A 26,388-nucleotide genomic window follows, 5' to 3' on the forward strand; every position below is an offset into this window, starting at 1 on the left:
GCTCCCCTCAGCAGTATATTTCTGTTGTCTGCCTGTTCTGCTCCCTGCTCTGTCTCTGGTGAATCCCTCCTATGCCTCTGGCCTGTACCCCAGCTCTTGTATAAAAATAAAATAAATCTTTAAAAAAAAGATATAACTCAAATGAACAGCAATACAAACAACTATGAAATGATAATATTGGAAGTACTGTGAAGAAGTGCATGGTATTGTGAGAAACAATCATAGATTATTTTCTTCCTGAACTTGATGTGTTTCTTACTTCCTTGTTAGCAGTGTACCATTTGTGGTTAGATAGGAGGGACAAGTAGGAGTAAACCAGGTAGAGCAGCAAAGGAAAAATGCCCCAGGAGCAGAAGAGTATGTGCAGATGTTCTGTGGTCAGAGGGAACAGGGCATGTGTGAGGGCCTGAGATTCAGCAGCATCATTGGAGAGAAACTGAGGTTGCTGATAGGCTGGACCCAGAATCTTGTAGAGTCTGCTAGGTCTTATATGTTCTAGGAGCAGTGGGAAGTGCTTAAATGTTTTTTAACAAGAGTACTTCTTGAGTATAATTTTTTTCTTAAGACTCTTCTGTCTCCAGAATAGAGAAGTGTTTGAGTAATGATGGTAATATAACACCTGTATAGGGGGGGATAAGATTACGCATTTGAAAGTATCTAGCATGGTGTCAGGCTTATAGTAATGACCAAAAAAAATGCTAGTGTCTTTTTCCATTATTTAATCATTCAGATAGACTACACTGCTCTGCAAAAAATAGCAAAGCAATAAATGCTTGTTGATTAAATGACTGAGTAAACTAATGAATCCTAGAGAGATTTTTCTTGACATTTTCCAGAAACAAGGAATTCTATATCTATCAAAATAGTGCATGAAACAACTTTATGTGTGGAAATATATTTTCTTTTTTTAAAAAAATTAAAAAAAAATTTTTTTTGGACCTCCCCGGCGGCGCAGCGGTTGAGCGCTGGGTTGTGAAGCTGCCTGAAGCCTCCGCGGCGCCGGTTCGATCCCCGGCTGCTCCCCGGCCACCGGAGGAGGGTCCCACATGGCTCGCAGACCTCTCCTGCCGCCCGCTGCTCCCCTCAGCAGTGTACTTCGTCAGTCTGCCTGCTCTGCTCCCCGCTCTGGCTCTGGCGAATTCTCTCACCCTCCCGCGCTTCTGACTGTACTCAGTGCTTGTATAAATAAATAAATAAATCTTTTAAAAAATTTTAAAACATTTAATTTATTTTTGCATAGAATAACTGGGGTGTAGGCCAGAGGTGTAGGGTGTAGGGCCTCTGGTGTAGGGTGGGTGAGATGATTCACCAGAGACAGAATGGAGAATGGAACAGGCATATCTACTGAAATACACTGCTGAGGGGAGCAGTGAGCGAGACAGGAGAGGTCTGCTGTGCCACATGGGTATCGCTCTGACCTGGGATAAAACTCAGGCCACTGCTGTGATAGCGCGATAACACTGAGACTTAACCCCTAGGGCACAAAATATATTTTCTCATTGAGCCAAAAATGTAAGTTTCTGTAATTCTACTTAATTTTGTCTTGTGAGCAAATTCAGAATATGTTTAAATCCTCTTCTGTGATATTTTTTCAAATAAGTAATTAAAGAAAGTTATTTGGGATATTTCTGCTCTAGCTGCCTAATATATCTCCAGACTCAGCCTCATTCTGGTTTCCATCTTGAAAACCCTTTCTTTCTTCATTAGCATGCAACATCAAAATGATTTGATTCTGATTCTTAGATAGCACTCGGGATAAAGACATCCCATGCACTACACCCAGGACAGAATGTGGAGGCTTTTACCATTTTATCTGGGTGACTATTCTAATTAATGCAGCTCAAAATTACATGAACTATTTTGAAGGTAATATAATATGTAACTCATGTTGAATTCTTAGTCTTCTAAATACCTTATCCCATTGTTTGAAAACATCCCGCTTTTTTATATTACACTGGTGCCATGGTCTGTTTGAGCTTTTCTGGGCAGCTTTACATTTATCTGTATTTAATTTAAATTTAAACATTTTGGTTGAAATGTTTTTGAATTGTGACTTTATCATCTACTTTTAATAGTTATATTCCCAAAACTTTTGCTTTGCACATATTTGCATAAACTTTTTTATAGTTTCACTTTTTTTGTTGATAATACTGTCAAATAAGATGAAGTTAAGAACTCTTACTTTACTAAAAGATTTCCTTCTGGTTTGCACTGACTTTGCCATTTGATTAGCTATAAATATATCTAATTGCACATTTATCTGTGCTATAATTTTTCATCTTATCTTTAAAGACCCTGTTGAAAATGAGAGTCAAATCATTTTACCAATTTCCTAGTTTAATTAAGCCTTTTGAACAAAGACGATGCGAATAGTATGAATTTATATATTGTTAGTATATAACAACAAACTTATCCAAAAAGTAGTTAGTTGCTCTGTGCCAGATAATCTTCTGAGTGCTTTAATACATTAACTCAATTAATTCTCACATACACAGACAATGAAAAAGGTGCTATCAGTATCCACATTTTACAGACTGAGGCACAGAAGTTAAATCACTTGCCAACTTCAAGTAGATAGAATTGAAGCCCTTGAAGTTTGGCTCCAGAGTCTATGCTCAAACCACATTGACTCAGGAATCATCACTTCTTATATGCTATAGAAAAATAAAATCAAAAGAGTGAAATAACATAGTACTTTTGGTAAGAATCATTTGGAAATTTTTATAAATGTAAATTTTCCCCCTAATATTCCATATAGTTTGGACCTTGCCAATATGTGGCATCAAGTCTAAATTCCTAACCATATATTTTAAATGATGTACTGTCTACTGTCTAGTGAAAACATAGATGATGAAACTTGATTCATACAAATTGCGTGTCAGAATAGCTTAGTTCTGTTCCTTATGGTGCACTGGAGCACACTAGCAGATGCACAATAAATTTAGCTGTGGGGAAAGACAGGGAGACCTTTGCTATCTTTCACTGAATGCAAGAGAGCACATGCATACCGATTATCATGTCCTCACACATGGGTCCGTTTCCAGTATGTTCTTTAAATTGTGGCAACATCAGCTGTTTGAAAAAATGAGGATTTGAAAGATCTTTCCAATAGTGGAGTAGTATGCAGTTTTATTGGAACACTTTTGAAAACTAGACAAACTATCACCCAAAGGGAATACATTTCTTTTTTTTTCTTTTTTTATTCTTTTTTTTTTCAAGATTTATTTATTTTTATACAAGAACCGGGTACAGGTCAGATGCATGGGAGGGTAAGAGAATTCACCAGAGACAGAGTGGGAAACAGAACAGGGAGACTGAAGAAATGCACTACTGAATGGAGCAGTGGATGAGACAGGAGAGGTCTGCTTGGCCATGTGGGTTTCTTGCTGGCTGGCCAGGATTGACCCCGCACTGCAGAGGCTGTAGACAGCTTCATAGTGTGGCACTCAACTGCCTGTGCCACCAGGGAGGCCCGGGGAATACATTTCTTAGAAAATAAATGCTAATACCAAATACTTAGGCGGTGGTATTCTACTTTAGTGCTAGAATATGGCCCTTAGCTTCTCTGTGGGGGATATCTCATCATTGATGCAAATTATATTCTTGATAAATGTGGGACTATCTTAGTCAGAATTAACCATTTGAAAATTTGGATTTTTTTCAGATCATATATTTAGGATTTTTCCAACGTGTTATGTATCCATTGATATCGATAATCCATCATTAAGATGTGTTAGAGAATGTTTGCTTTCACTAATAGTACCTGTAGGGGAGAAGAAAATGTTCTTAGTAGCTTGTGTGTGTGTGTGTGTGTGTGTATTTATATATTGGCTCCGTCAACAACAACAAAATCCTAATTTGGGCAACTAATATGTTTAAGTATTCACCGAAAAGAGGCTATAATATATTCAAACTGTTTAGTTGTGCTCACAAATCATTTTGCTTTACAGCTTTGGTCTTGAAATATGTGGACTGATATCTGATTTATGCTCTTGGTTCTTCTTGTAGATAGTTAAGTGTTCTTACTTAATGTTATTAAGTAAGCCCAATGCTGCAAATGGGCCTTCTTGATTCAGGGCATTTGAACAAGTCTTTTCGTTTAAATTATATACCTTGTCTTTTGGTTAATTTTGAGATGGTCCACTATGCCTTTTTGTACTTTAGAAAAGTATTTTCTTGCTTTCATTTTTACTTATTTTCAACCTGATTTATACCTGTTAGCTCTAGATATTTGAGGGACAATATTCAAAGAAGGTTATTTGACTGTAAAATTTGTGTTATGTCACCTGTGTTGTCCTCTAATTTAATAATAGAAGCCACTTCACAGAAAACAAATTTGGAACCAGAAAGAAATCAAACATTGGATATGTTTTATATTGTACATACATGGAACTGGAAAGGAAGGAGAGTGTAAACATATGCTTTTGAAAACTCTAGCCCATATCTAAGAAGGTATATATACCTGTATAGAATCTATGTGTGTGTATGTTCTATCTATCTATCTACCTATCTATCTATCTATCTACCTACCTACCTATCTCTCTATACTTCTATAAAAGGTTCTTTTTGAATTATGATAAATCATCATATTTTCTTACCAATTGAACTTTCAGCTCTCTAAGGGTAAGCATCTTATTATATTCATCTTTGCTTCCAGAACCTGGGACATTGTTCAGTATATTTTTAATATCATCATCAACAATACTAATAGCAGCTAATGGCTTTTAAAGGTTCACTGTATCCCAGTAACCTGTCTGGCTTCTTGCGATGCACAATGCCATTCAATTGTCACAATAGCTCTAGGTGGCAGTACTTATTATCATCTTCATTTACATAAGAGGGAACTGTGGCACAGGGAATGTATATATTGTATATATCCTATTCATATTGTAAGTAGAGCTGTATTCATGAAAATAATATAAATAGGTAAAAAGAAGAGAATTCATGGCATTAATTTTGTCTATTTGTAAGCTATGTTTACTCAGTCATTAAATGTGACTGTTTTGCTTTTGTTATATTCTTGGTGTATGTAAGCTAAGGCAGAGATGTTTGATGGAATATTAAACATTAAACCCGTAAGAGCAGAGGGTACGATCATAATAAAATAGACTCCATCAAGTTTCCGTCAAAGTGGAACAAACACCAGTCCAAGCCCAAGTGGGGGAGTTGGGTCATAAGATCAATGTTTAAGATGACCCTCTGGTATCATGAATTCTTTTTTTTTTTTTAAAGATTTATTTATTTATGCAAGCACTGGGTATAGTCAGAAGTGCGGGAGTGTGAGAGAATTCACCAGAGCCAGCGTGGGGAACAGAACAGGCAGACTAACAAAGTGCACTGCTGAGGGGAGCAGCGGGCATGGTAGTAGAGGTCTGGGCATCATGTGGGACCCTCACCAGCGGCCAAGGATCGAACCGGCGCTGCAGAAGCTGCGGGCAGCTTCGCAGTGGAGAGCTCAACCGCTGCGCCACCGGGGAGGCCCATATCATGAATTCTTGAACCCCCAGTAAGCCTATCAGTTGAGACCAATGCCCCATCCTCAGGAGGTACCATCCAGCCAGTATTTCCTTCAACACCAGCTTCTGCTACCTCATCCTGTGAGACACAAGGGAGGTAGATAGTTTGTACTGAGAGCCATGCAATGTGAAAAAAAACTTTAAGTTTTAGAATTGCCCTTATGGTGAGATGCTCATGCTCTCAGAGACAGATGTGAGACCTAAAAAATGGTGGATTCTGGGCCTCCCCGGTGGCGCAGCGGTTGAGCGCTGGATTGCGAAGCTGCCCGCGGCCTCTGAGGCGCCGCCGGTTCGATCCCTGGCTGCTCCCCGGCCACCGCAGGAGGGTCCCACATGGCTCCAGAACTCTCCTGCCCCCCGCTGCTCCCTTCAGCAGTGTACTTCGGTCCTTCTGCCTGCTCTGCTCCCCGCTCTGGCTCTAGTGTGTTCTCTCACCCTCCCGTGCTTTTGACTGTACCCAGTGCTTGTATAAATAAATAAATAAATACATACATAAATACATCTTTTTAAAAAAATGGTGGATTCATAGTAGTTCCCATTTGATGAGGTCATGGATGAGCTGAGTAGAATGATGGTGGAATTATTCTCATTATATTAACTACCTAAATTTTCCCTACTTTTGCTAGAGGAAAATAGTTGAAATTCTCATAAGAAAATGCATACATGATGTGACATTGAAGTATCATGTATAATCATGCTGTTAGAAAAAAAATATAGAAGGAAATTATGTAATTTGTAACATAAGTGATGCTATAACTTCTATATACTTGGAATTTATGGTCCATAAAATTTTGGATAGAGGGATGAGATAAGGAAGAAACCCAAAGGAGTGCTGAATAAGAGAATGGACTAGAATGACACAGGAATACCAGTTATAAAAGGGCTTCAGTTATGTTCTTTTGTTAAAGGCTCGTTAAACTCCAGATCCGGCCAAATGGGATGCTCATACATCCTATAGTCACTCGAGGTCCTTAAACTTAAGATATAGAAACTTATTTGCAATAGCTTTTCTAGGAGTGATTAGATGCTAGGCCCTAATACAGGGATACCCAATTAATGCTATTGACTAATTACTTTGGGTTACCAAGGTAGTACGCACATTTTTATTGTCCTTGTCTAGACTGCCCTGGAGTCTGGTGGCAACTACACACCATTTGTAAAATTAAAGTGCTATGTTCTTCTGGAAACAAATGGCAAAGCTATTTAGATTGGTTTTAATCTGCCGTTCTGGCAAGAATCCCATTGGGGCATACAAATTAAAACATAGTCTGGGGTCAATTAGAGCAGTGTGTCTTTTGGATGGGAAAGACTCCATGACTGTTTTGACAAGAGTCTAGTAACCCTGCTGAGTGTTATTAATGTTATTGTCCCAAGAGAATAATGAAAATAGGACCTATTGTTTAGCCCACAGGCTAAAATCATATGCTGTTATCTATAGGAGCAATATCTAAGTGTCCCACACAGAATAGACTTAAAAGGGAGGGAGGTAAGTATACCCATACCCTTAATACAGAAACACCCCTTAAATATAGAAATGGTAGCTACATAAATCCAAAATGCAGGCTTATATGGAAGAGAAATTCTGGAAATAGAAACATTGAGCTCTATTTCTAGATTATTCTGACACTCATTGCCCCTGTGCTCTTTTATTTAGGTAATAACCATAAAGTATCACAATGAATTTGACAAAATAGCACATTTGCATTTTTTTAGGATCTTTATCTTGATTTTTCTGAGAGTGCTTTCTAGATGAGACACATAGTGCAATGATTAAAGGGGACATTTAGGATCAGATTGCCTGTATTTGAGATCAGGCACTAACATTTATTAGCCAGCTATGGTAGCTTAAGCAAGTCGCGTAGCTTCTAGATTACCTCACTTTCCTCAGCTTAGAAATGGGGTAATGTGGTGATAAGCCTTTAGCTGACAGAAAGGCCCAATAAATGCTTGCTGTTGTCAGTCACCTTGGGATAAGATGCACTTCAAATAAAGCCCACATTTGGAAAATGAAGCATTTTGTGATTATTTCGTTCAGTCACCCAATGAATGAAAACAAAGTTCAGCCAGATTGTTCTGAATGTAGCCAAGGAATGTAGATTCTCACATCCAAATGCAACAGTTTGTTCTGTTAGGTGACAAGAGCTGGGGGCAAAAATATGAGAAATGTTGGACTTTTTGGTCCAGTTATTTCCCCATCCCTATCCATTCACAATGCAGTGTTTGTATATGTAAAGTAACGAATATCACATTTGCTTGTTCTAGGGTCTTTATCATGTTTTGTCTGAGTCTATTCTTTAGATGAGACGGAAATGGTTCAAGGGGCATTTGGATTCAGACTCTGACTTCAGATATATAGAGAATAATGCCAGGGAACAGAAGGAGACTGCCCACTGCTGCCCTGATCATGGGCCTGCTTCATTTGAACTCAAACCTCTATAATGTACAGATCATCCATGATACACTCAATCCCACTAGTTGTCCAAGAAACATGCTCATTTTGGCGAACTCCTGAAACCACAGCTGGATGTGGATGACTCTGATGCCTGACCAGTGATTGAGCTCAAGATAGACCACTTTATATTTCAATAATATTTAACATTATTGCTAGTAAGGGCTCTCTTCTCATCTTTAAAAAGTTAATCGTGTGTGCTTTCTGACAAGTCCTATAGGGATATTTGTAATGGGACCTGACTGACCTTGCCTTTGGGAGAGAAATCAGCGGGCTTTATGCCAGAGGGGACATTGTCCAGGATTGTGTCTAGGATGAGAACCCAGAGGTTCCTAGTAACAAGTTCTGTGACATCAGGGAAGCCACTCTGGTGATAATCTTTCCTTTTTGTCCTTTTGTTCCTTTCTGTTAGTATAGTCAGCAGATAATGTCAATTCTAATGCTAATTTACTTACTGCATTTAGGGTTCATATTATGATCTAAGGTGAATGACTCTTCTCATGTCATTTCTAGGGACCAGGTGCCATCCTGTAATATAAACAGAATGAACATGAGGAATAAGTAGTCAATTAATAAAATTTATACAGCACATCACTATATGGTATATATTTATAAATGATATATTTTTTCTATGATGGACTCCAAATCTATTAATATAATAATTATATATTGTATTTCAATTATATATTATATATTTGCTCATTCCTCACAGTTAGGCATAGTCTGAGGATAAAAAGTTGTGCACTTTTGCTTCCAGTGGGCATAGACTGTGCTTGCAGTGCAGGGAATGAAAATTTCCTACCATTATGGAAACAGACCTTCTGAGAGAAGAGGGCTTACTGCTCCCAAAGAAGTACTTTCAACACGAATCCCCATTGTACTTATTTTTCCTTATTTTATTTTGGACTGGCTTTGTTTTTTTTTTTCCTTTATGGGGCTCCCCATTTAGATAACACTTATAAATCGGGTTTAACCGAATGCCCTGTATAGAAGACTACTGGAAGAAGGTTCCTCATGTGGGAAACCTGGAGATGAACAGAAGGGATGGCAAGGAGACAGTGCTGAGATGGAGAGTATGGGCATTGAGTTGCCTTACAGAAGATTTAAATATAATTCTAAATATAACGAACAAATGCTGAAGATATTTGCATCCTTCCTTTAGTTTTAGGACAACTCTGGACTATGCTTTAGGCTTTTTAGGTTGTGTCTGCCAAGGGATCCTTCAAAATCAAGAAGTGGCTCTTAGTCTCTGCACAAGTACTTCCTGAAGTGTAATGTGTAGAAAAAGACTGGCTATAATGCTGCCCCTTCGCTTTCCCGCTTCTGTTCGTCTGTAACCTTCATAGATTGCTTGGTGATTATTTTCTCCACTGACAAGTGTCTTTTAAGTCAGGAAACTTATTTATTTCCTCCTTATTTTAGGGGTGTTGTGTGAGTGTGAGGGGGGTGGGGGAGGAGAGAGATACTCACCTTTCCATTAGTATATCGAGTAGTATTCCTCCAGCTTCCCAAGTGCTGATAGTATCTGCATGAGTTGACATAGAACACACAGCAGCCACTATTTTTAGTCATCATAGATTGGTTCTCCAATATGTGGTGAATCTAAAATTCATCAACAAATTCTATCAAAACTCAGATTTCTTGAATTTCCCACTTCCTGAGAGTCTGAGTCAACAGGCCTTGGTGGTTCTCCTGACTCTAGTTTTCTATCTCAGTGAAACATTGCTTTATGGAGCAGTCACTCCACAGCTGGTAGAAATTGGGTCGTCTAGGTAACACCTTATTCTTAACTGTGCCTGAGCATCAGAATTTATAGTGGATGTTATAAAAATTCCTGAGCCTCGCACCCAGAAATTCTGATTTATTAGTTTAGGTTTAGGGCCTAAACATCTCCATTAAAGTGTTAAAATGCCCCTGCCTCCCCCAACAAAACTTGTCAAGTAATTTCTCTACGTGCACCCAAGATGGGTACCTACTGCCCTCGCCCTCACCCCTCCAGCCCTCCGTGATGTCCAGGTAGAAAGCTGGCAAAGAGGCATTCCAGGGAATCTTTAATATAGGGCAGAAATGGCAGATCATCAGTCACCCCTCACCTATCCATTAATTAAGTCTCAATATGACAAGCTGTACTTAATTGTGAGGGAAAGAGGACATGAGAGCAATAGAGAGCTGGAAAGTAGAGACCCCTGAGTTTATTCCTTAAGTGTCACATCAATCTGCCCGGTTAAGTGATTAAAGGAGCGGCCCCACGTCTACACCACAAAGGGAGCCCGGCCTGCATTTGTTCAGGGTCATGAGCACTGGCTCGAAACCATCTTGTTCGCAGATACTCCTTTCATGTTATTAGGCTGTCAGCTGACAGACTTTGCAAGATTTATGACTCAAAACTCAAGTGTCCACATGTGTATGAGAGGGCAGGCTGGTGCCTGGGTTAAATGGGGTGAGAGGAGAGGAAAGCGGTGCATGACTGTTACCGAGAACACTGGGACCTGCCTGGGGATCCAACCGCACAGTTTCCCCTACTCATGTGTCTCGATCCCATTGTTCCAGTAAACCTTATGTTTCGTTTCTGGAATTTCTCCTATAGGAAATTAAAATAGAAAGTGAGACTTCAAAGGGAAGCACCTAATTTTTATGATAGGATTCCTAGCATGCTTTTAATAAAATCTTATTGAGGGTATAATAATAAAGATTTAGGATCTCTGTCCCTAGCAGTTGATGATGTTGCTGAGAAAACGCTTTCATAGCATAATGAATTTTATTTTACTGAGCCTATTTGCTTCATGTGGCTTTAGTTGAACTGAACTTTCTGATATTTAAAACCCACCCATTCTCTTCGCAATAGTGACAGTAACCTCCTGCTCCTTTGGGCTTCTCCCTCAGGTAGTTTTCTCTGTCTCTCCAAGAAGGAACCTGCTGCCTCTTCCTGGGACTTTTCCTCTTGACTTGCTTCCCTCCTTTAGTTCCTCCATTGCAAACTGAAACATTCTAAAAGGAAATGCCGAAATCCTTGGGTGGCTTTGCTGGGTGTATTAACTCCAGACTCAGGGCTGCATAGAGGATATGCATAGGATAGAGAATTTGTTACTACTTCTGACCTCAGAACTGTTTATACCCAAATAATCTCCTTCTCCCCCTCTTGCCACCCTCCCTCCCTTGGTTTCTCTGTTCTCTACTCAAAGTTAATTGTTGTCGTTATTACAATATCACATTCGCCTCTTCTCTCATATCTACCCACTTTCTCTTTCATTTTACTTAGATTTCTCTCTCCTGGAAACCTCCTATTCTAACTTCAATATTAACTTAGATATCACTTTCTATATAAAAGTGAAAATGTTCTCCCCTCAGTCAGAGTGTGTAGAGCCCCTTCCTTCTATGCCTGTGTAAATGTTTGGTGCATCTTCTACTGCTAAACCCACAGGCTCATTGGCTGATGATTGACTCCCCCAGAGACAGTATTTGAAAGCAGATCCTGTGTCTTGTTTTTCCCCACTACCTCATAAAATGCTGAGCCAGTGATCATCAAAGCTTAAAAAAAATCTATTGGCTGACTAAATTAAAAATAAAATTAAAATCGGCACTAGAGATTGCCTCGAAATATGTTTTGGAGACAGAGGAAAAGGCTCACAGGTAAAATATAAAAGGGCTAAACTATCAAGTTTCAAGTTGTTACTGTTTCTAGGGCACCCCAATTTAGCAAGAAAGCTTTCCAAGTACTAACTGTGTTCTGGAACCCCCTCCCAAACCAAGCTGAGCTGGAAATGGTGCCTCACTACAATATCTATTTGCCAAGCTACATTTCTTCTGATGGTGGTTTGGGGGGGTCACATACCCCCAATTCTTCATGAATTCATAATGATGTTGTAGATGAAATAGTGTAGGTGCAGTGACTTGGCAAAAGCTTCTCATTAGTGGCATCCCAATATGCTGTGTCCTCTGAATCCAGAGCATCGCTTTGGCTAATAGACTAACTACACGATCACAAGCCAAATTCCATTATTTTTGATAATTGGGAAGAGGATTTTGTGCCATATGTATTCATAATTTGATAATTTATGTATAAAAAACCCATGAAGATATTGTGTTTAAATGCAAACCAAGTACTCTAAATCTTCATTGATTTTCGAGTTTCATTCCTTATATTCAAATGTGTGCTAGTGTGAGGAGGTGGGGTTCACAGTGGACTGAGAAATGAGAGCAGAAAAGCTGGAGATGACACAGGCCCGAAGAGCAAGTGCTGGAACTCTCTCCTATCACTGTGTATGTCTGAAGTTTGTAAAATCAAATCTTCCTACTCTGGAAAAGGAGAGTAATTCCCACCTTTTCTCCTGGCTTGTTTCCTCATGATGCTTGACCTCTGCAACCCATGCTGTTTGCCTTGTTTCTGCCCTAGGCTCTGATAAATGCAGAGTTGGTCCCTGTGCCAACCATCTCCCTGCACTAGGGCACCAGTGCCCTGTCCTTGGCTGTGCAGCCTGCTGAGTCTTGGGCAGCAAAGGAGATTGGCCTCATGCTCTTAGGGCTTCCCATGAATTTTGTGAAACAATCCTTTTATTTCATTTTGGTCTCTTTCTCCTGGACTCTGACATAAGCCCCTGAGAAAAAGTGGTTCAGGAAACAACCTTAAACCATTAACCTGCCGTATCTAAAAGTGCCACCTCTCCTCTGAAATGAACTCATTGTTCTCTTAATGAGTTTATGAGCCACGGTCATGGTTTTCTCCCAGGTTACCCTTTTTGGTTCAGGCAGCCTGCACCTCACATACACAGTGTCCCAGCCCCTGGCATCTGGTCCTGTATGAAACTGGAAGCCTGGGCACTGGGGAGGGGGGGTTTGTAGGACAGCACTTAGGTCAGTTGGCTCTGAAGATTATTATGTGTCTGGAGTGATATTTATATTGACAGCGTTAGCAGACCCCCCCAAATCATCAAGGTACTAATTTGTTCAACTCTGCAGTAAGGTAATATCATGTCTGACCCTCTATTCTAAGCCTCTCTAACTGGGATCAAACACTTTTAATAATTTTGATTTCTTGTCTAACTTTCTGTCTTTAATCCATTGGCAGACATCTAGCAAGTGTAAAATAAATGCTGAATGAACAAATGAGTGCTGTGTGTATGTCAGTGTTGAATGCATTGTGTGGGACGATGCTAATCTGTAAAGACACTGAGGCAATATATGAGTTTAGGCTGCTTTGTATAATTTTTTTGATATTGATTATTAAAAACTACCTCTGAGGACCTGATTTAGAGTAAGAAGAGGTTAGATTTTTAAAAACACATCCCAAAGTCTTTGTGGTCCACCTTAGCACTGATGTTGAATTCTGCCAATAACTATTTAGGTGAATTTTCTTCCTGGAGAATTTTTTTAAATATTTCATGAAGTTTTCTAAAAGATCTCTGTTTTATATGTATATAATGTACATTTATAACTCAGTACCTTATTTTTTTTTATGTAAGATGCAACAAAACTCTGTAATCTTTATGAACAGCATAAGTAAAACTGACTTATTTACTTTAAAAGGATTGTTTAATCTTTAGGAATCCTTCATTTGTATGTAGTTGTTAGTATTCACTATGAGAATAATTTCACTCTCCTATAAAGTTCATTTATTGAAAGGGGTTGATTTGTCTGCATAGGAAATGTTACATTCAAAAACCGCACATACGTTCTCTTTTTTCTTCCCATGGGAATTTAGATTGCAGTGATATTGTTTAGTTGCTCTTATTCACGATAGTGATAACATACAAGACTCTGCGTAAAATAATATATAGGGCCACATTTGCATCAATATGCATAAATACATACAGAAGGATGAGTCCCTGGTACCTATAGGTGCACGCTTGCCTGCCCATCTTTTCGTAGACAGATAAGCTTTTCCTCCCACCCTGGGAGTTTGATTTGCACAGTGATGGGACTGCTTTTATACTCGCTAATTCTGTTCTCTATTATATTCCAAAAGGCATCATATTATCTGCCTTGTCCGGTTTGCTTCTCTGTCTCATTAAAGTGGCCTGCTGTGAGGCTAATTTTTTTTTGCTCATTTTATTGATATTTTGGGAGAGTGAGATTTTTTTCCAGGCATTCCCTGCTTTAGTATAGGGTTATAGTGGCTGTCATAAGAAGGCTTTAAAAACTATCCTCGAAAATAAATAAAAATATAAAAGCAGCTTATTTTGGTATCTATTGAAATATAAATTACAGTTCATTGATCGTTTTCCCTGCTTCCTTGCAATTATTTTTATTGAGGATTGTTTTTAAAGTGGGACAATGGAATGTATTTTTCAAAAAGAAAATAAACAAATCTCAACTTTAAGAATAGTACCAGTTGGGTTTGTAAATTGCAGTAGCACACATTGAGTAGGAGGTAAGCATAATAAAACCTAGTCATTGTTTTACTACAATAGAAAATAAAGTGTATCAGTGGTAAGGCTGACACATTTCTAAATCAATCTGAAATCTCCCCATGGAGGTACAGTTTAATTTTCAAAATTTAAACTCAATTATTCTTGCAGGTCAGCTACTTTGCACATAGCTCCATCTACATAAATATAGATACTAGATATAAAATATATCTATAAAATAAATATGTAGATAATATAAAAATATATATAACATGCAATCTATAATAAATATATGTAAGTGTATAGCTATAGGTTATAAAGTACTTATGTTCATTAGAATATGTATTTTATATTAGATTTATCATATGTACTGTAAGGAATGTGTAACAACACCAGAAAGTAGCGATGAGATGATGCCACTCCAGTGGTATGGACATGTGCTTTAGGACATGACCTTGAGACAGTGTGAGAGGCCACTGGCAATGAGAACACTGAGGCGCCAGGAGCCCCTGGCTGTGAACCTCAGCTCTACTTCAGAAACCTCAGTTTGCTCTTCTGCAAATTAGGGACAATTAGAATGCTTTCTCTGTAGAGTCTTTTGTGGGCTTAAGGGAATTTCTATTTGTAAAGCATTTATAAAATAATATCTGGCACATAGTAAGCACTCTATCATGTTGGCTAATGAAAGACCTTGGGGCCTGAAACTGATTGGAAACAAAATAACCATTGTTTAGAATGACAAATTGCTATTTTTAGTAAAACAAAGACTTGCATCTTTGTGCACATCAACCTAGGGTTGGGGTGTGTGTGCAGAAAGAGAGACAGAGAAAGAAAGAGAGAGAGAGAGAGAGAATTATTTTCCTCTGCCATCCTTGACTAGTCAAGTCCTAGGGTCGGAGGTGTCAGGGCAACAGTGGGAGGGAAAAGTCAGCATCTTATGACCAGGGCTGTCCCCAGGGTCCACAGACAGCACAGTGCTGCCTTTGAAGCTTTTATCAGCCCGCTATGGACACTGTGTTAAGCTTATGTCCTCCCACCTGCTCTCCAGTTCACTAGTTCTATAAATTATTAATAGGTATGCCTGGGAGAGGTTCCTAAGTAAACTAAGTTTGTGAAACACTGGGTTAAATAAACTTAAATGCAATGACAAGATTTAATATGTATTTTACTACTGTAAGAAATGTACATAGTGTGCAATTGTACCCAAAATTATTTCCCCAAGATTGCAGTTTTTTAAATAATTACTTTTGAAGAAACATTATAACATTATGTTTCAAGTGTATATCATTATAAGTCAACATCTGTATATACTTCAAGTTCACCACTGAAATTCAAGTCTGTTTTTCCCCCATATAATTGAATATGCATTACAAGTTAGCATACAATTATTTTCTTCCAGAGTTGGAAGATAGAACATTGATAGGAAATAAGTTATTTTTTTGAATATCCTTACATTACATGGAGAAGAACCAAATAAAACAATGTTAGGTTACAATGAAAAAATATTAACAGTGGGAAGCTAAGTGACATTTTACATGTACATTATTTTCACATGTATGTTTTTTCTTCAGCAGCATATTCAACTTGTTTATACTTACCTTCTGCATCATTTCCCATCTCCTGAACTTATCAGAATGGGCAACATGATTTCAAGTGAAAAAAAAAAAGAACAAAATTAAATGAAACAAAACTATGATTGGATATTTAAAATCTTTAGCAAGTAGTAATGAGAAAGACTAGTCTTTATAGGTAAAGGTGACATAAGTGAAGTGAAATGCTCATCAAAATCAAGATAATATGATCCTTAGGATAAGGCTTAACAAATTAGGATAGCTGCAGTTTTGTTTTGTTTTTAATTTATTTTAAAGATTATTTATGCATCCAAGAACTGGGGTGTAGGCCAGATGTACGGGCGGTGAAAGGATTCACCAGAGACATAGTGGGGAGCAGAACAGGCAGACTGAAATACACTGCTGAGGGAAGCAGCAGGCAAGACTGGAGAGGTCTGCTGCGCCATGTGGGTCACCTCCCTGGCCAGGATTGAACTCATGCTGCAGTAGCTGCGGATTACTTCATAGTGCTAACGCTTAACCACTTGCACAACCAAGGAGGCCCAGGACAGCTGCAGTTTTATCAGTGCTTGCTCCTGCACTGCTTCTTGTATTGCTCTGTAAAACTTGCATTCACATTCACCAACTTGTACACTAATAACACCTATTTGGATTTCCATTTCACACTTCACTCTTGAACTGTAGACTTACAAATATCCTCTAGACAACTTTACTGGAATATCTTAGTCAGTTCAGATGTATGTCCCAAATGAGTCTTTATTATGTACTATCCTTTTCTACCTCTGCCCAGAAGCAGAAAATAAAGTTACCCTTTCTCTTGAATTTTCCATATCTTATTTACAAATGCGCTGAAGTCAAAACCTGTTGTTCCCAGCTCGCTGGCTTTCCCCCACTTACATTATCATCAAATCCTTTATGTTTTTCCTCCTAAATTTATCTATTCAGTTCAGCCTCTCCATTTCCTCTCCACTGCCCCAATTCATTTAATCTAGGTTATTATAATAGCTCCATATTTAATTTTTTTTTATTAAGGTAACATTGGTTTATAGCATGTATATCATTCAGAGGTATAGGATCATCATACCTCTTCAGGTGTATGTCATTACACCCTCACCAAAGCAGCCATATCCTCCACATAGTCCACTGGGCCCCCTGCACACCCTTATCTCCACCCTCCCCATCTGGTAGCCTGAATTCTATAGTCAATTGAAATTTCTAGGGTTTGTTATTGAATTGGTTCTTTTTGAATCTTTGTTTTGTTTCTCTGTATTTCCTATATAAGTGAAACCACTTCGTATTTGTTTTTCTTCTTTTGATTTATTTTATGTAGACGAATTCCCTCCATCCATCTTGTTGCAAATGGCAAAAGTTCATCCTTTTGACAGTTGAGTAATAGTCCACTATATATCTGTACCACATCTTCCTAATCCACTCATCTGCCTTTGGGCCATAGGATTGTTATAATGTGGTTATTATAAATACTATTGCAATGAACACAGAAGTTCTCCCTACTTCTAGTCTTGCTCTTCTCTCAAACATCCTCTTTGTGTTTGTCACATCTTTACAAACTCCACATGATATCTCTGCCTTCCTTAGATGCCTTTGATGACTTTCCTTAATGATTAGATTAAGTTAAATTAAACCAAACCCTTTCACATTGGCTTTAAAAATCTTTGCTGTTTAGACACTCTGTACCCCTTTCACTATTCTCTGTAGCTACACTTCTGTTTTTCTTCCTCCTTTCTTATTGAACCTTGGCTCTGTCAGACTGTAGCCATGTCAACCCACCTATCTTTTCTTATCTTTTTCATCTGCCTGCAATGCCCTGCACTCCCCAGTTTCTTTGGTGTACTCTTTACACTCTTAGTTTAAGAACACAAAATGATCTTGTATTTCTTCATAAGTCAAAAATGATGTGAAGGAATTGGCAAGAATACTTCTACCTATAGCTATTTTAATCTACTTGAACAAAGCAGAATTCAGTGCACCTACTTTCTAAAAGTAATCATATAATCCATGGGGTTAGTAAATCTTAATAATGTGGTCTGTATCATGGAATATAATTCAGAAAAAACAGGAATTTTATGTTTTATGAGATATTTATAAGATTTGTAAAGGAACGTAAGTTATATTTTTCTGTTTTGAGCTTGAGGGAAGGAACAGGTATGTATTTCTTGCAAACTTATAGACATAATTCCACATGTCATATGCACTAGTACCCAGCAGTGTGTTCTGTATTGAGTGATGATATTAGGTCCTTGAAACATGTGATACTGTAACCTTTTATCATAGATACTATTTTATCCTACAGGAGTAATGAAAATGTTAACTGAGTGCACCCAAAAGTTTTTTGAAACAGCACTTTGAAAGTGAATGTCGGGCCTCCCCTGGTGGCACAGGCTGTTGAGCGCTGTGAAGCTGTCCGCAGTCTGTACAGTGCTGGTTCGATCCCTGACGGCTGGCGAGGGTCGCACATGGCGCAGCAGACCTCTCCTGTTGCGCCTACTACTCCCCTCAGCAGTGTATTTCGTCAGTCTGCCTGTTCTGTTCTCCACTCTGTCTCTGGTGAATCCTCTCACCCTCCCACGCATCTGGCCTGTACCCTGATTATTGTATAAATAAAAAAAATAAATCTTAAAAAAAGTGAATGTCATCTTTTTTATATTGTAAAATAAATGTTTTGCTGTAAATAAATTATGAAAGGGTATTTGTAAGATACCTGGAAACATTGTTTCCTTATATTAAAAGATAGTCTTTTTATTTGAAGAAACACTTTATTTTACGACTTAGTTACATTGAGTTATACTATTTTTAAAAATATGACTTTCAACAAAGGTTCAGGAAAAAGACAAAATTTGCAAGCTGATCATAGGGCTGAGGCACGCAGTAGAGGAGGGGGAAAGAAGAGGTCAAAACAGGGGAGGGAAGAATATAAGGGACTAAGATGATGGGGCACAGGTGCCATGGTGGTAGGAGAACTACAACTACCATACCTGACAGAGAAAACCAATACTGTACAAAAATGAACAATGATATAGGAAAATAAATAAATATGAAACTAAAAAATATGAATTTTTTTTTAAAAAATTAAAGATTTATTTATTTATTTATACAAGCACTAGGTACAGTGAGAAGCGTGGGAGGGTGAGAGAATTCATCAGAGCCAAAGGGGACAGCAGAGCAGGCAGACTGACTAAGTACACTGCTGAGGGGAGCAGTGGGCGGCAGGAGAGGTCTGCGCGCCATTTGGGACCCTTGCCTGGCGGCCAGGGATCAAACCAGCGCTGCAGAGTCTGCGGGCAGCTTCGCAGCCCAGCGCTCAACCGCTGCGCCACCAGGGGAGGCCCTAAAAAATATGAATTTTAAAGTATCTTCCAGCTTATAAAATAATTAGAAAATTTTGCCATCCATGCCTTTCAATATCAGCAATGAAATTTATATCAGGTAAAGTGTTTTTTGAAGACAGTTGTAAAAGATAACGTATTACCCACCTTTTACTCACATGTTCAACTAATTTAAAGTAGAAAAGTATGGGAACAAAGCAGTGATATTTTGAAGTAGAAGCCTTCGGGTAATAGGTAAAAAATAACTATTCTCCCATCCATTTCCCCCATTTTCATAAATTCTTACAGACATAGAAAAAGTAGTTGCCTGTCAGCACCTAAATAGTGATTTGGTGTGAATTAACTACTTGTTTCATTTCTAGACAGTCAAAATGGGGTTATAGAGAGATGGATGGATGGATGGATAGATAGATAGATAGATAGATAGATAGATAGATAGATAGATAGATAGATAGATAGATAGATAGATCTGTCCATCCATGCACATATTTTCTTTTAAAACAGGGACAGTTAAAGCATACTTTTAAAAAATGAGTTAAAGAAAAAAATTAACAGTTCTGCCTTTTCATTGACAGTAACTTCAGAAGGCATTCGAAAAAATAATCTTGAAGACCGTACTTCATTTCCTCTCATTAGAGCTGTTTAAACTGACAGAATCCTTGTATTCTAGGCGCTTATAACCTGAAGCAGGTAATACCTGCATTAATCTAGAAGGCAGAGATTACAGAATAAGGCACAGAATGAATTACAAAAAAAAGGAGTTAATTTCTGAAAGGGTCCAGATGCAGGAATGTGATGAGTAAACAGAAGGAGCAGTGCTGAAGTTGATCTTCTCTAATACAGTATCTGCAAATAGCCCAGGCACCAGGATAATTGACATGGCTATCTCCCAGAACCTGGTCTGAAAGCCTACTGTTTATTAAGATAAATGCAGATGTGTCTGCAAAGGAGTACTTCTAAATAACAGACCTTCTTAATGCCCTGTGACTAGTTTGGGATTTTAAAAAATCATTTGCTTTAGGTCATTTCTGAATGCCCTATTGTGTCATTAACTAGATTATACTGTGATTTGAGCTTATTTCTTCATATTTAAAAAGCTTTTCGGGGCTACCTTTATCTGGTTTGCACTTAAGTGAAATTAAAAGTCTGACTGTTAGGTATTGCCTTTAGACCAGCTGAAATAACTCCTCCAGCTTACATCCTTAGGGCCTCATTAGGAAGAAGCTCACAGCATGCCTGACACCAGTTAATATTTGCAGAGCTCATTTACCTACATTGGAAACAAACCAAAAAAAGGCCAGACAACTCCTCCTGAAGAGAAGAGGGCTGAGGGCATCAGTGCCCATCATCTGGGTCACCCTTCTCTGTCGGAAGTGGATGACCCACTAGGCAGTAAGTCTTAGCTTTTGCAAACTGAGAGAGACCTGTTGAAAATGTGTCTTCAAGTACCTTTGTTGTTCAAGATTCCACAGAACAAAGTAGGTAACCCATAAAGTTTTTTTTTTTTAACATATTATGTTTTATTGAGGTGAAGTTGGTTTACAATACTGCGTGTGATTTAGGGAAATAGGCTCACACCTTTTCACGTGATTGTTACCACACCACATCTACCACCAAAGCACCCATAAACTTAATTAACTTTATCAGAAAATGGAGTAGGGATAGAATGCCTATCCCATATAAGGTATATCTTTACATAAATCAAGTTAGCTTAGTAAAAGATAATCTCTCTCCCTCTTTCTCTGTCCTGATGGGATCTAAGCTGATCCCTTTATTTCTATTCAGAAGTGCAGGGTTGTTGACTTACATTTTCTCTGCCAAAGCTAGTCAACACTTTATTTTTTTTTTAAGATTTGTTTATTTATGCATAAGAGAACTAGGGTACAGGTCAGAGGTGAGGGGAGGTGGTGAGAGGATTCACCAGAGACAGAGTGGGGAACAGAACAGGCAGGCTGACTGAAATACATTGCTGAGGGGAGCAGCGGGTGAGTCAGGAGAGGTCTGCTGTACCATGTGGGTTAGCTCCCTGGCCTGGGATCAAACTCGTGCTTCAGTGGCTGCAGATAGCTTCATAGGCTGCGTCTTAACCCCTTGTACCACCAGGGAGGCCCTCAACACTTTCTTTATTCTTATTTCTCAGAACTCTTTTAAAACTTCACTTTGTGGTATTATATAGTATGTGGCATTTAGGGAGAATCCTGTGTGAATTGTTGTGGGACCAAAAATCCTCAGCAATTGAACACGGTTTTCTCATTGTATCAAACTTATTCAGGAGCCATCATGTTTGTTCAATTATGAAGATGAATTTGGCTAAATCTCGATAAGTGTGCTTAAATCATAGGTACTAGCTTGTTCATTTAAAAACATCCTCAACCTTTGTATATTACCAGGCCAGCTAGAGATGATGGAGCACCTGGTCTGCTTGTGAAAGAGCATCTGTTGTATGATACTTCTTTTGATAAAAGCCTACTGGAGATCCTGTGTCAAAAGCTCTTGAACCTCAGTAGGGTTTTTTTTAACTTAATTACTGTCAAATATTGTAGTGATCAACCCTAGGTTCAGGATTTTTTAATGTTTCCTCTACTTACTTTTTCTTTCTTATTACTGCCAATACTGTTAAAGGTATAAAGCTCTCTAAGCCTTGCCCAGCACTTTCTTCATCAATTATTTCTATTAAATTTTCAGGCAAACAATAATTTTTTCTGAAAAACCATATTTTTTGTATCCTTAATTTGTTTGTAGAATTCTAATTTTGTAAATGGAAAAACCTCCTGTCTTAGGAACTGTTGGGAAGGAGGGGATACTCATTTGGGGGATCTGGGTACTTCTGCTGCTTTACCTGCTGACGTTATGAAGAGCAAAGTGTGACTCCCTGTTCCCTGTACCCTGACCTACAACTGTTTTAAATGTTTGCCAGTTTCATTAATGATAATTTTTATTATGAGCAGTAATTTTTTAAGCAGTAACTTATTAAATTCCATGAAATTGAATGATAATCACCTTTTCCTCGTTAAAACATTTGTTTCTATTGAGTATTTGAAACTGGCATCTCCTGACATTTATACTACTTCTCTTAGTTGGTTTTTATCCTACTATTCTTATTTGGCCTCCATTGCCAGTGACCACTGCTAGTAAACGTGCAGGTCTTGGCACTGATCTACAAATATTTATTCTTTCTGCGCTTGGAAACCAACCCTATCGGTACATTCATAGTTTATCTCCGTAAACTTCAATCCTGACCTGTGAAACATGATCCACATGACATTTCTTGATGCAGTAAACCATCTTCAAATAGTTGATGGAGGTGGGACTTAGAAGAATGTTGGACAATGCAGGAGGCTTGTTAAATGTGTTATTCTATTTTATTGTCACGATGGCTGAAATCCAGTGAGAAGTAACTTTCTTGGCCAAGATTATTTGAATAGAAAGGTTCTTTGGAGGTTGTCTAGAAGCCCACTGCTTTCCTTGCAGCAGGAATAAAACTTGGTGTTGGGAAAACCACACCTTAGAGCAAGAAGCTCTGCAGTGCACTTTGTCACAGTGGACTGACCCCGCACAAATAGTATCACTCATATGTCTCAGTTTACCCGACTGCAAAAAATAGGCACAACAGTTCCAATTTTAGCAAAGCTACTGTGAACATAAGGTAATGCATATGAAAATCCTTTGTTAATTTTTTTTTAAGATGTATTTATAGCTGGGTAATAGGCCAGAGATGCGGGGGCGGGGGGGGGAGGGTGAGAGGATTCAAAAGAGACAGAGTGGGGAACAGAACAGGCAGACTGACTGAAATACACTGCTGAGAGGAGCAGTGGGCGAGTCAGGAGAGGTCTGCCACACCATGTGGCTCCCTTGCTGCGAATTGCTTCCTAGTGCAGTGCTTAACCCCTTGCGCCACCAGGGAGTTCCTCCTTTGTTAAATTTAAAGCTCTATTGGTGAGGGGTATGTATATTTATGAGTGTGTGTTATTGTTTGTGTCTAAAGGGTTTGAGTATGAGGCATCTGAAAAATAATTGTTACAGCTCCCCTTAAAAACACTTCACATCTTCACTGTCCAGAATTTACTTTTATGTTAACCCACTCTTCTCACTGCTGTTTAGTCCATTCAGTTTGTGCCATAATATTGAAGAAGAAATTACAGGGGGGATGAGCCCGAGTACATGGCTCACAAGTGTCTCTGTTGTCATCTGTTTCTCCACCTCTCTCAACATAACCATCATTTTATTTCCTCATCCTTCCATGTTGTAGTCTTTAGCTAATTTTGCTCCAGCCTACTTCCTCTCTTGCATCAATCTTCCACACTGCCTGTGAAGTGGTCTTTGTAATAACAGAAAGTTCATCCCATTGACTCTAGACATTTAATGGTTTGATATTGCTTGTAGGATGTGATGCAGAAGCCATAATACCTTGTAAAGCTCACCTAATCTCCCTGTCTTCCTGCTCATCTGTTATTCTTCTTTTCCCACATGCATTGTGATCAGAGAACAAAAAATATGGTAACTTATGATGATGCACTTTTATATTTTTTCCTTATTATAGATACTGTAATCATTGCAACTTCAGGAATATTATAAAATTTTTTTAACAGGTCTGATGACATCCAAGTCATTTCTTGCGTCCACATTTTTCATCAGTAAAATTCACAAAACCCTTTCTAGATAAAATCACCTTTGACACTTTAATCATTTCACAATCTTCATATTAGAGAAAATAGTGGCATGTTTGATTTTTGTCTCTTGAGTGAGGGAGCAACATGCATGGCAGTAATAATAGATTTAGCTTGTACTTTTCTAGAGGTAATCATTATTTTTATTAAACATCCAGGTATTATTAAATACCCAGGGATAAGAAGTATTGCCCAAAGCCATATACCAGTTTAAAATATGCATTATAAAAGTATAGAGATTTATAAAAATATTATAAAATATTTTACTTATAATAAGCTGTTGCTGAAAACATTGCAAATAATGTACTTTTCTGTCCAAGTACAGTAATCCTGAATAATGTTACATCCATAAGGACTGCAGATCTTTGCAGTCTGTCAGCATCATGTTTTTGCATAATTATTCACCTTGTCAATTACTCGGAGATGAGTGTTGAACGAATAGAGAGTTGCTTCAAATGATACTGATCTCAGAATAGCCCCTGGAACCTGTCTCTTAAAAATAGGCTAATAATATAAATTCATTTTGTTCTCATATGTTGTATTCTAAAATTAGGGGCTAGAGAATGAGAATTATATATATGGTGAATTCAGTTAATAAGATATTGGGTGATTAAGTCATTTCCATGCCTAAGTGAAGGATAGTGACTTTATTGGGGTAAATATATTGAGTTTTAAATCCAAATGACAGGTTACTCTAGGTGTTGGAAGTACAAGGGAAAATACGGATATCTGAAAGTCAGTTAATTCATTGAGAATTTTCTCTTAGAACACACTTTGTTACAAAATACTTTCCAAAACATTCTAATTATTTTGGGCGATTTTCTATTTAGGAGTAGCTAATTCAATATGCATGGTTTGTGGGGAAAATACAAGGGCTCAGAAGAGAAGAAGGGACCATGTTTTACTTATCTTGTGCCCTTGAATTTAGCCTGGCATATTGTAAATGTTGGATCATTAATGAATGAATAGTTATATGGATGGATGAGTGAATGGAAGGATGGAGGAGTAAATGAAATAAAGAATCATTGAGAAGTCAGGGACTCAGATATAATGAATATAAACAGTAGTTCAGCAAATATTTGTGTATACCATATACCTGAGAAAGATTTCATATCATATCACTCCCTAAAATAAATGGACTTTAAATGTAAGACTTTCGAGTCTCTAAAACCACATGTGCCATCAAAGAGGAGTTTTGCTTGTTGAGATCTATCCCAAAGAATATGTTTCAATTTCTGAATGACAATTCCAAAAGCAAAGTAATGGAATTACTGGAATAAGTTTCTTGTTTCCAAAGAGGCTACTTTGCAGGGGCAAAGGGATTTCAAAGTATGTTTAAAAGCAGTCTCATTAAATTATTATCCATACCTCAAAGCTACATTTAATGGCATAAAGAGTAATGTGATTTCACCCACTAAGGAAGCTACAAATATGTATAATGAATTTCTATAAAATCATTACTTTCCAAATACATATTCATTCAGGGCAAATGTGCATTATTCCTGTGGCCTCATGGGCAACAATAATTCAGTTTGATTTAGTCTATAAAATATTTCTCTGGATAGAATGAAATTCTGAAATTTTAAAATGTAGTACTAATGGTTTGTCAATTTCAAGAAGATCAAGGATTTTTGTTTCATTAAGCAAATATTTTTATGTGTTAGCTATTGTGCTGTAAAGCATTGAAATAATATGCTGTCTTACCTACCAATTTGCCCCCTTTTATGGGAGTGCTAGTGTGACCTATGTGCTAATTAATTTAGTAAAATCGCTTGAAAGGTTTTGGTTTTCTAAATGTGCTGGATTTTTCTTTTGAAAAAACTGACCTTGGGAAAACTGCCTTTACTTTAATAACTATTTCACTTTTAACCTGGGTCTTAGCTGAATCTCCATTTAAAGGGACAAAGTAAAATAAGTAAGGTAGTCTCAATTAGAGAGCACTAAAATTTTTATAAGTCACATATATCATCTTATTTTGGGACATTCAGGATTATTATATAGAATGTAGACAAATGAGTTTAAAGGAATAGTAAGAGCTGAAGTCTGCTCTGTGGTTATTGGAGCCCAGGTACATTGTTATGTTATTCCCTGTATTTATTGTCTTGAGTTAGTTCTGTTTTTAATGCTGCAAATGTTGATGCTTCACTTAATGTGACAGATGAGTTCAAGGGAAATGACTTAGCTGGCTAATTTATTTACCCACATAATATAAAAGCCATATTTGTTAGGTTTCTATCAGGACAAGTCATCCAACAAGAATTCATTTACAAATCAGTTGAAATTCAGAGTATCCCAGAGGATTACTTTTCTGAACCAAATCCACAACCTACCCAACCAGATCCCTTCTAGATCTCAACTTAAAAGCATCTGTTATGACACCCAAGACTTGTTAAATTAATCAGCTAGTGAACAAGTAAGCATTTAAAGTTTAAATTAAAATCTGTGCCTACAAAGTTATACTTGTTGATATTGGAAGGTGAGAAAAAAGTAGCAACTA

Source organism: Talpa europaea (genome assembly GCF_964194135.1).
Source record: "Talpa europaea genome assembly, chromosome: 15".
NCBI classification, from domain to species: domain Eukaryota; kingdom Metazoa; phylum Chordata; class Mammalia; order Eulipotyphla; family Talpidae; genus Talpa; species Talpa europaea.